We start from the raw sequence: 12,767 nt of genomic DNA on the forward strand, positions 1-12,767 counted from the left end.
GTCAGTTTTCTCATGTTCTCCCTGCTGACATACAGTGATAATACTGTCTCTATTATCTGTCCTTCAGCAATAGAATTATATGTGTTTGCAGAAAACAGTGTGCTAGGGTTAGGAGCCTCATTCAGATAAGATACCCCATGTATCTTCATCAGGAAGTGCACTGAAGAAGCTCTACAGCTGACCAAATATTTTAAATGAGTCTCAAAGAGAGAACTACTCTTTGATTCATATATTTCCACAGAACTCCTGCCCCACACATGCATTACATTGTTTCAAGGGCTCAGTGAATAGTGAGGCATCTATCTAAAAAAAACCAAAAAAACAAAAAAAAAAACAAACAAAAAAAAAAAACCCAAACAAACAACAAACCAAAACTCTAAAAGCCAGCAAACCAATCAAAACATCAATGAAAACAAAACCAAAACCCACACAAACAAAAGTGAGGGCAGTTTATAGTCCAGTGTCCAGAGACAGTGAAAACATGAGTTAGTCCATCTCAGATGGCCAGGGACCAGAGTTAACTCACTGACATAGGTCACTAAGTCAGTAAAAGAATATTCTTTATCTCCCTCTCTGTCTCTCTTGTTCAAGGCCATGAGCTTGGCACTTTTATCAATCTGTCTTTCTCACTTAGCTGCTTTGCTTGCAGTTAAAGTTACCTCTTCTGTTTTGCAACATAAAAGATAGTTCCTGACATGAATAGGAAATGATGCTTTATGGTGGGATGATGTATTACAGGTATGTATTGTGGAATTCTATAGTATAGCATAGTATTTCTACTATACTCTTCAAGTCTTTAAACCTGAACTTTAGCTAGACTGTCAATGACCCAAACACAGCAGAATGCATCATCATCCCATATGAATGTCCCTTAATCCTTTCTGTTTTGGTTTGGGTTTTTTGTTTTGTTTTGTTTTTGTTTTTATTTTTTTAACCACTCTCAAGAAAGCCGCTTAATAAGGACAGAATATCAGTAACTAAGATAGGGATTGTGTGGGGCTGGAAAACATAATTTACAATCAAGCAGATGTTTTATCCTGGCTACAGAACAGGAAAAAATATCACAAGTCTCCTAAGGCAGCCCACCTGGAATCCTGCAGTTTCTGATGTCCTGGAAACATGTCAGGAACGCTGCACATTTTGTGCAGAGTTCTGGAGACAGCCTGTTTCCTGCTCTTGTTGCTCAAAAAGAAGAATCTATTGTCTTACCTCCTTAAGAAAGCCCTTAGTATGGAAAGGACTCAGGCTCAAACATAAGTGAGCTGATGATTTTGGGGCCAGATTCCTGATCCACATGTTCAAACTTGCATTCTGACACATAACTTATGCTGCAATCAGAAATGCTTTTCTGATTTTAACTACGAAAATTCAAAGGTAACCTCTTTCACCAATCCCACAAAAAACTGAATCCCAGGAAAAAATGGATTGGGGGATGATCATACACTGGGATATGACATACTCTCACTATCTTTTTAATGGACTGTAATGACTGTGAAGTCTTTTTATTCCAGTGATTACATTCATTTATATGAAGAAGGAAAATCAAAATCTAGTAGAGGAATCAGGACATGGAAATGTAATATGTAATTTTGTACCAGGCTATAAATAAGACTTCACCAAAAATGAAGCACTTGCTTCTGAGGTCAAAGGTTCCCTATTCCAGAATCCTCCAGAGCAACATCTTCTTTCCAAAGGAGACCAGTAGAAGACAACTGGATCAAACAACTACTGAGTGATTTCTTGCTGAAACATTTTCCCAGCTCCTGGCAGACTGTGATGCTGGCACTTCCTGAAGGTAAACTAGCATCCTTTCCACAGCACTTAATAACTTCCCATGGACCCATTCCTTCTGGACTTTTCCACTGTTTTTTTTAGTCCTCTTGAATCCTCAGAAACATTCTATGGTGATGAGAAACCCTGTTTAATTGTGTGTTACGTGAAAGTTGCCTTCATAGATTTCAAACCTCTGTTGGATACCCCCTGATTTCTAGTTTTAAAGACTAATGACAGACTAATTCCTTTCCCTTTCTCATCCTGTGCCTTATTGTAACAGGCCTCTGTGAGACACCTGACACCATGAACATTTTCTCAAAATTCAGCGCTTGACTGAGTCCTTTGTTGCCCAAAATCCATCCTCAAACACAGATCATTTGCCACCTTTTCCTAATTTCCTTTTCCTGCATCTGATATGCTCCTTTTTTAAAAGCTATGAGAACTGCAAGGACTATTTAAATTAGGGCAGTACCTTATTTTCTTTCCAAGGCAACTACTTTACATCTCTGTTAGCCCAGTTTCACAAAGGACCCCCTAAATAAATGGGAATATACTATTACAGAAAGCTGGTATTAAAACACTCTCATTCTCCATCTGTGGGCCCAGATCCTGCTTATTATTCATTTGTGAGGGGATGTTTTGGCCCTGTGAGCAGTGGAACAAACCCTCAAGAAAAGTGACGTCTGAGGCAGCTGCTTGAGTGGATCCATCATTATCACTCGAATACGCTCTGTGTAAAAACAGAGGCCTTCAGTCCCTGGGGCTGCTAATCTGACACCTTTCATGGAGCACTAAAAGAATTCACTTAAAATTAAAAACAATGCATGGCTGTTTCAATGGATAAGTCATACCATTTGCATGAGGATAATGGATAATCAATATACAATGGTGACACAAATTAAACATGGATTAAATAGTCATTGTTCCACAGCTATGCTCTATGTGATTTTCCCAGATACCATGTAATAGTCCTGTATTTTTTATTACTGCTTCAAGAAAAATGCATTTTCTTCTCCTGGAAGATGCTTTTCCGTTATCAGTCACACTGGTACAAACAAACAAATGAAAGTGCTAATTTTCCCTGTTTATCTACCACATCAAAGTTTAATTTTTGAAAAGTGGTAGAGATTTCTGAGGGGAACTATTTCTTTATATTGCCGTCCTCAGATATTCTTGGTGCAAGAGATTCTGGGAATGGGCCAATAATGATAGGGCATGGTGAGTTTAACTATTTCTGAAAGTTTTCTTGTTTCTGATATACATTTTCTGTGGTTGATATGGAGGTATAGACTCTAGGACATAAGGCAGACATCATAAGGATGAATCACTCACTGGAGATGTCTATCTCACTCCACTCAGTATTAAGGGAGCCAAGGCAAGCTGCTTAGTTTAGGAGTCCAAATTCTTGGTGGCTACCACTCTATGAAATTAATCCTATTTGTTTTTAAAGAGTTGTCTAGCAACATTCAGATTTAAAATAAGTTATTCCTATTTTCAATTTACTCATACAATAGTAAGTAATTATTTCAACATCCACATTTAGCCAACATTAGGAGACACAGCTACTTCCAATGTAGAAGTGTGACCTGAATGATTTATGAGAATTTATGAGTATTTCTTTGAGGGAAAAATAGTAAATCCATGAAATGTCAAGCTTTGACCATTCTTCTCTTTAAGATTTAGTTGGAATTTAGGCATCAAACTCCTGTAGTCACCTTTGAAATAATTATGTTGTGGTATTCCAAAATTTCACCCAAGCCTCAGTGACAGAAAACATCTGCAAGAGGCAGTTGAAAGAATTTATGCACAGCACCAAAGATTGTATTTAGACTCTGAATATAGCTCTTATCATTTCAGATGAGTCAATCAGAATCCATAATTAATAACAAAAAGTAATAATGAACTTCTGTCTAACATACACTACTTAACTAACCTCAATTCAAATTACTGACCTCGAAGTATTAAACTCACTTTCCTATTACTAATCAGATGAAACACCAACTGCTCATACATTTTTTCATTTGTTTCACTGAGATAAATTAGGTTCTTTTCACTCTGTGTGACATTTTTTCACAGGCAGACCTGATGCCAAAAATCCCACTACTTCTTTTTATTTATTGAAACTTTCAAGGAGAGACAGAAAGGTGGGAAGCGTTAAAAATCAGAATTATTTTAGTCATAGTTATAATCTCAAGAAATTTTCACCCATGTAAGAAAATCCTTTATATTGGAAAAGAAAATAATGAAATGTCCCATTCTGCTTAACTCTGTCATTTTCCTTTCAAAATGGAATATTTCTGATGAAGGAAAAGGGAGGAATGCATTTTTTTTTTTCTTATGGTAAAGCTGTGACCTTAGAGTTTGCTCTTCATCCAGGTTGAAAAATGTTCCACTCCTCCTTGCTACAGATGGATACTTAAGCATTTGGAATAAAAAGGCAGCCAGAGACTGAGATAGACCTCAGACAGGCTTTACAGTAGATTTGAGAAGCTGTTTTGATATTAAAACAGCTTTTTATTTGTGGAGTCAGTAGTGAAATTTGCAGTGACCTCATGGGGAACAGAGGAAGGCCTACATTGTGTACTTCCAAGCAGCTCACCTCAAGTTCTGAAAATCTGCTCTTGCTTGGCTCTCCTGTTTGATCTCTGCTGTAATGGGAATGCTGCTGCACTGCTGCCAGCCTTCTGAGATGCTCACCATTCCGGGAGAATTTTGCTCTCAAGCTGGCTGCAAACTGACATTGCCTTTTTGTAATATATTTTTCTGGGTGTTTTCTGGCACGGACAGAGAGAAATGCCAGTTATGTAAGTGAGAAAACCTGTTTTACAAGTGAAAATAATGTCTACAATCTGGAAAATTTAAATGAGTTAGATGTTAGGATACACATTTAAAACTAAATCTGATATTTAAATGCAGCAAATACTTGCCACATGCATGTAATCTTTTGGAAATCAGTGAAGAAAGGTTGACATGACTTAAAATTTTCACAGGTGTGAGACTGTATGAATGCTCCCTCAAGTGGGAATATTCGAATTTCTAAAAGGTAAGTTTTAGTGAGGTTCTTACTGAGGGCCACTGCAAAAACAACTGAATAAAACAAACTGAATAGCTCATACCATCAGCTGAGAAAAACTACACTGTAATAAATTATTAGTGGCCAAATGGCCATCATTCCTGCCAAACATCAGTTAGAATTTCAGAGTAAAAATCAATGCCCATCTATTAATATATGGCTTAATATAAGCAAAAACAAAACAAAACCAACCAGCCAAACAAACAAACAGCAAATAAAACCCCAAAATTTAAATTTTATTTATTTTTAATGTTGTCTGACTGTAGCAACAGATAATTAGAAATATTTAATTTAGGAAAACATCTGCAAGTTAAAATTTTTTAAAGCTTAAATCTTAGCATTTGGCAGTACAGAAATGATATGTTAGGCATGTTGCACTCTGTCTCAGTATGATAGCAACTAAAGTGGCTTAAAATTGGATTCATTTATAAAGCTGGACACCATTAATATCACCCCCTGCATGACAGTAATTCATTTCACTCTGGTTTGTCTGCACAGTGGTAGGGGCTCTGGTCCTTGTATTCAGATCACAGTCCTAATTAAGTATTCATTATAGAATACGTATTTTTTCATTTTAGATGGCATATCAAACATTCATGCCTGGTATTAAACTTGTTTACCAATGGACTATTGTTTTATTAATAAACACTGTCATACATATCAGCACTAACTTCAGGGTCAAAAAGAGAGCTGAGTGGAAACTCAACATTACATACACATTTCCTGGGACCTTCTGGGGAAAAGCTGTAACTTTTATATTCGTTTCAACCTCTGTGATTTCATAGGGAGTAATAAAATCTTTTGAGTTTCTTTATTCTACTTCCTCTTTGAATGTACATGAAATCTCATGAGGAAAAGCCAATCAGAGGTTTCTGGTGTCAAATAAATGTCAACGGCAGTTATTTAGGTTTAGTTTGATTTCAGTGTTGAACTCACAAACCCCAAAGTACATCTATAATGCAGTTGGTAACTCTCCAAAAATCAAGCAGTCTGCGGAAAATGTCTTGATTTTGAGTCAGAATAATAATTTCCAAGCACTATGGAGCAAGCAATAGAAACCTACCCTGCTCAATTCAACTTGCACCTATAGAGCCACAGGTGACATCAATGTGCTCAATCTGCTCTCCAGCACACCTGGAAGACTTATCTTTCTTATGGCCTTATTTACAAGTACATGTGATTTGTAGGTCTGCACTTTGCAAAGATACACAGTCTTGCTGGACAAAAACTTTCCCAAAGTAGAAGAGAGAGGCAAATTACAATTATTACCTAACCATAGAAATTTAGAAAGTGTATTCATAGTCCTCTGTTGAGGTGAACCAAGGGAGAATCCAACTACTCCTGTATAAATGCAAGTTTAGGATGTAACTAAAGTGCAATTGAATGTCTGAGACATTGTCAGAAGGAGTACTCTTAGATGTCAGAACCCAGACCCTTATTTCCTTATTCTCCCTTAGTGAGGTTCCTTGTGAGCTCCAGGAGATAAGACAGGGGTTGCCTTGAGTTTCACCCATTCCCTTGCCCTGTCAGTTTTGGATGGACTGGGACCTATCAAGGTTAACATGTATTTTCAGTGTTGTATCACCACTTTCCAAATTTGTGGTCTAAAATAAGCCTTAAAAGACAATAGAGATGGCAAATAACTGTACAGCAGTTGCTGGATTTAGAGTATATTAAAGAAAGTGTAGACTAATTCCAGTATTTTCATCTTCATAATTTCCATATATAGACACTCCCAAAAATCTGAGAGGATAAATGTGAAGTAGATTTTTATAGAGAAAGAACAATCAGGATTAATGGAATAAATTAATCTCAACTAAAATTCTTCAACTTAACAGCTTGCTTTTTCAAATAAAAAACATATATTTGTGCTATTCAGAACAAACAAACAAAAAAAACAAGCCTTCACCAATACCTCCCCAAAAATCCCCAGTCAACCAACCAAGCAAAATCCAACCTAACTCAAACCAAACAAAAAACAACAAAACAAATAATGAAAACACCCCATCCAAAACCAAACAAAAATGCGAAACCAACCCAACTTTGAATGGGAGTTGTTTGGGATCTTTTCCCTGTATCTAAGAGAAGCTAATATGAAGAGAAAGTAGAAGCTTTATAGGATGATACAAAAAAGGGAAGGGATTTATTAAGGGTTTTTTCCTAGGAGAATTATTCTGAGAGTCCTAGAAATTATTGTGGAAATATTTTAAGATCTTCTGCTTGGATTCAAATATTATTTGGACAATTAGCAGAAAATGACAAGACAAAAAATATAATGTACACTACATTAGTTGTGTTTTGCTGGAAAAATAATTAAAGAAATATTTTTTTCATGGCAGTATAATCAAAAGACAAAATGCTGTTGCAGATGATAGATAAATATGATTGTTCATCAATAATACATCAGGATGAGAACAGTCCTCCCAGCTAGCCGGACAATGCCCCTGCCTTGGGATGGGTCCTGGGGTGAAATGGAGTGTTCCATCCCACCCCCCCAAAGATGTATGGTTCACCTCACACCTCTATCCCTCCCTTCAAACATCAAATGTCTGTAACCCCATTGGCCTATGCCTTATTCCAACCCGCCTAGAAGCCCCTGATAAGGAGGCTTCGAGGGGCCACGCGGTCTCTTGGAACTTCATCCCCTCTTGGAACCTCTCCCCCTCCCTTGGAGCTTCCCCTCTCCCAAACCCTCCTTTTGTCTCTCCCCTTCCCCACCCTCTCAGGCCCGGCCATGTGCTGTGTCTGGGAGCACGAGGCAGAACCTTCTGCACCCCCAAAAAACCTCTTTCCCCAAGAGCAAACTTCAGAGATCTCTGCCTCCATCGACCCACACCATGCTGGAGCGTGCTATTTTCTTCAAAATGCTACTTTGAAATTTTCAAATGTTCTATTAGGTTGAAAGTTCCATTTACCACCTATCAAGCAGTTTTGACGACTAAGCTATTTTCATGAGCGCTCCATGACAGACTTCAGCCAGGAAGAAAACACATTAGCACAGACCTACTCTTTACATTGTTTAAGCTAACATAGTCCATTGTGAATTAAACTGACTGGGGAGAACAGATGAGCAGCTTTGTCAGGCAGAGGGACATTTATGAACGTCTAGTGGTTAGAAAAGGAGGAACCAGCATCTTACTCTGGTTAGTAGCTGTCCACACCTAAACAGCAAACATTTATTTGGATATATGCATTGTGTAGATGCCTCTGACTCAGTTATCGCAGAGTCCCTTCATCATCAAGGGAATAACTCTTTCCACTGTGAAATATATATGTAAAGCAGACTCTGTAAATTGCATCACGACAGCTCCTGCCACTGTCTGAGGAGTAAAAGAGAGTTTAAGATTATGTGTTCAAAGGCAGATGGTGCTGTAAATGTCTCCCAGATAGAGCTAGGTGAGATGAACACAAGAGGATGTTACTCAGTACCCTGGAGTGACAACAAGAAAGCACATAAATATCTACAGCTTCTTCGTGTAACTCAAAGACTGGGCTCAGCAGTATGTTAACAAAGCTAAAGAGAAAAAGAAGTAATGGTAGTAGACATGTCTTTATTTTACATTGAGTACAATACACAGAGCATCACAGAATCAGAGTCATAGAGCAGTTTGTGTGGGAATGGACCTTAAACACCCCTAGTTCCAGCCCTCCTGCCATGAGCAGGGACACCTTACACTAGTCCATCTTGGCCTTGAGGGATGGGGCAGCCACAGCTTCCCTGGACAATCTTTTCTAATGCCTGACAAACTTCAACGGGAAGAATTTCTTTCTAATATCCAATCTAAACCAACTCTCATTTGGTCTGAAGCCATTCCTTCTTTCCTGTCACTGTAAGTGATTTCCAAAAATCCCTCCCTATCTATTCCTAGGCTCTAGAACATTTCTAGGCTCAGTACCTTCAAGTACTAGAAGGTACTTTACACCAGGCAGAACAATCCTAATTCTGTCAGCCTTTCCTCACAGCAGATGTGCTCCATCACTCTGATCACCTTGGTACCCTCTCTGGACAGGTCCCTGTCTCTCCCCAGGGCTGGATGCAGTGCTCCAGGTGGGTCTCAGCAGAGCAGAGCAGAGGGGCAGAATCCCCTCCCTCCCCTGCTGCCCACGGGGCTCTGGATGCAGCCCAGGACACGTTTGGCTCTCTGGGCTGTGAGTGCCATGGCCGGGCCATGTGCAGCCTCTCACCCACAGCACCCCCAAGTCCTTCTGGGCAGGGCTGCTCTGGGTCTGCTCATGCCCAGCCTGGGCTGACACCAGGTGCATCCCTCAAACCATATGCAGCACCATGCACTTTGTCTTGTTAAAAGTCATGAGATTCCCATGGGCCCACTTCCTGAGCTTGTCCAGTTCTTTTGGTTGGCATCCTGTCCCTCAGGTGTGTCAAACTGCACTGCTCAGCTTGGTGTCACCTGCAAACTTGTGGAGGGTGCACTCGATCCCTTTTGTCCATGTCATTAATGAAGATATTGAATACCACTTGTTCCAATGCCACTTGTCACTGATGTCCATTGGGCCTCTGGGGCATTAACCATGATGCCTTGGATGCCAGCACCCAACCAATTCCTTATCCACCTAAAAGAGCACCTACCATCACTCTCCAGTACAGAGGGAAGGATGTTTCAGGAGACCTTGTCAAAGGCTGTGTTGTTTGTCACAAAGTCCAGTGTGAGCAGGACTGTACAGCTGGGTCCAAATTAAGGATGTAGAAACAATGCACTAATGGCGCTGAGAGAACTCAAAGTTTGGGTGAGGACACCAGAGCTAATGTTTCTGTTCTTCCATGGGGGAATATGGTCCATGAGTAGGGCAAGCTGCTGCATTCTGCCCACAGAAGAGATTAGTGTAGTAAACTCTTAGTTAAAGGCAGAGACTTTTTTTTTTTCAGTTTTCTCACATGTAAAAAGGAATTAAAATTTTGAATGATTCTGTGGTTCCCAGTAGAGCTGCAGTTTTCTTTTTCTATCTTCTTTTTATCTTTTATTTTCTGTTTTTGAAACATTTTTAACTTTAATTTACTTAATGACTCATTTATTTGAGAGTGAAACTATAAAGCAAAAAAGCACTTCTAAGAAGCTGAATTCCTGTGTAATATTAATTATTCCAAATTTAAGTTGAAGCTAGGAAATTTTTAACTCAGTCAGGAAAAAGGAAAAGGCCAAATATTTTCCTGCTTTTCAAGAGACTCACAAAACATCATAGCCACCAGCTACAAATATCAGCAAAACAAGGTGGCATATTGCATTTTATAACCTAATAATATTTATATCATGTGTGCTTTCTTTTGAAATAATGCTTTTCCTTACTTAAATGTGATTCAAACTTGCGTGTCTTTCATCTGCAGGGAAAAGCCCAGGAGCTGGGGACCGTATATTCTAAAATTGTTTTCCTTTAATGTCAAGATACATAGACAGCTATAGCACAATCAAGGAAGCACAATTACTCATAAAGCTTCAGGTACCATATTTACAAATATGATACTTACATTGCTATCTTTAGTCTCATTCTAGAACAGGAAATATTTGCAATCATATATTTCTGAAATTTTGTTAACTTTCTGTATGAAAGAAGCAAGAAATTTGTAATTTATTTTAATAGAAATACTGAAAACCTTTAAATGCCTTTCTGGTTTTTTTTGATGTACTTGGAAAAACATCAGGTTTTGGTGGGGTTTTTTGATTGGTTGGTTTGGATTTTTTTTTTCTTAGGTAGCCACTATTAATTTCTTATGACTTCACATTTATTTAAACTCAAACATTAAGCTTTTTAAACTACACTAATAGAGATAAACATAAAAAGTGCATTTTCCCATATTTGCCCATTATTGTCAGAAGAATTTGCCAGTTTTTGATAATAAACATAAAAGTCTAGGTTATAAATATATATATTTACATCTATTTAATTTTTTATTTCTACAAAAAATGTTAAGGGGAAGATAACAGTACTGCTTTTTCTGGGCTGGAGTGTTTCTATTTGTTTTTATATATTATATCTTAATGTGCCATACAAAAACATTCAAAACAAAATACTTGAGAAATTAAAGAGTATTTTTGAAATTGCCACAACACGATGTTTCCAGCATATTAAAACTTAGGCATTATTTCCATTTTTTAGAAACAAAAATGAACAAAATAGGCATGATTTGGAGAAGGGTTTATAACTTGTCTTAACTACATTACAGGGCAGAAAACATCAGAAATCAGTTGGAATGTATTTTAACTGATTAGAAGCATTTCTCAGTAACAGAAAGCATTTCTCAGTAACACAGTACATGGCAAAGGCAAGATGTGACCTGTATTATCTGCCCTCTGCTATCAATATCAGATGGAGTGAAGTCCTGTGACATTTTCAGAAGCAGCTGCCTGTGATCCAGGCAAGAGTTGGATGTGGAATGGGTTGACCTTCTAGAAAGCATTAATTGGTGCAGCTGTTTTGTTCCTTTTATATAAATACTGCCAGGTACCTGTCCCACCCACTGTGGAAAATGTTGCTTGGCTTGGCATCAACAGTTACAAATGATGAAATTCTACATGGGATCTGTAGAACACACACACACATAAAAAAACACCACCAAACAAAAACTAAGCCCAAACTTAGAAACTTGCATTAAATATGTACCTTTTCAGTTCAAAGGAGTCCTCAGATGAGGTGTTTCACAACTCTGTTTCTTCCTGGGACAGTCCTAATTGTGGAACAGAGTTTATAGACCACCCAGTTGAGGTCTATAAAGAGTTTTTCCAACTATGTGTTTTGGTCTCCCTTGCCAATGGAAAAACACCCATGGACAGCACTACTTTCTCCAAGCTGCTTTTAATGTCTGTCCTCACTTTCCAGGTCTTTGACAGGATATGCCACACTCTGCCTACTCTCTCCTAGATCAGGTGAATGCTCAAGCACAAAATTTGCCACTGAGATCTGCTGTGATAGTGGAAGGCCTCCTGCACAGTGGCAGAAGAGGAGAAATTTTTTTGTCCTTCATCTGTACCTTTAAACACAGGAGTGAGAAGGAAATTTTCCAGGCTATTCATTTATAACAGGCAGAATGAGCTAGAAAAATGTCCTAGTTATTGCAAACCTGTGAGAAAAGGATGTGGTTTGAATATGACTGAATAAAAATGAGGGCACACAAACTCAGTGAAGAGAAGAGATGTTACAGTGCTTAACAATAATGGTTACAGTCTCATTTTCTGACAAACTGGAACAGAATATAATCACAATGTGAGCTCCATAATTAAAGCAAAGATAGCAGTGACATTTTTATTGTATATTTCAACTGCTGAGTAAGTTCCTTTTTTTCTATTTTACTTTTTTTTTAAACTCATACAGAAACTATTCATTTTGGCAGGCAAGAACAACCCAGCTAGTGGAACTCTTAATTGCATGCATCTTTGTGCCAAGAAAAACTCCAATCCAGTGAGTCTGTTTTGTTCAGAAGCTATGGTGAAACTCTGAGGTTTGGTTTTGAAGTGCAAATGTTTAATTACAAAAAAAAAAGAAAAAAAAAAAAAACACCAAACAAATAGCTTTCAAAATGCATTCAGAAAACCAGTCCCTTATGCTGTTTAGGTTCTGTATCCAGTTTAATTTTTTTAGCCAAAATACACTCTACTTTACAATATTGCTGGAAAAAAAACCAAATGTGAAAATGTGATAATGTTGAAATATTAAAAGAAAAATTAATATGCAGACATCTTCTAACCAGAAATCAAATTATGAATAACTAAAACTCAACCATCTCTTTTTAGAAGCAAAAAGATTTTTTTGGCCATTTTACTAATTTATTCCAGTGCCTATCTTGCAAAAAATTAAATTTATTCTCCTGCTCTGACATTAGTTTCTATCCTGCCATCAGTCATGAAAATACTTGGATTTCTTTTCGGAAAAAAAATTAAAAAATCCAAACTTGAAGACTTTCAATATGTTC

Source organism: Lonchura striata, chromosome Z (assembly GCF_046129695.1).
Source record: "Lonchura striata isolate bLonStr1 chromosome Z, bLonStr1.mat, whole genome shotgun sequence".
NCBI classification, from domain to species: Eukaryota; Metazoa; Chordata; class Aves; order Passeriformes; family Estrildidae; genus Lonchura; species Lonchura striata.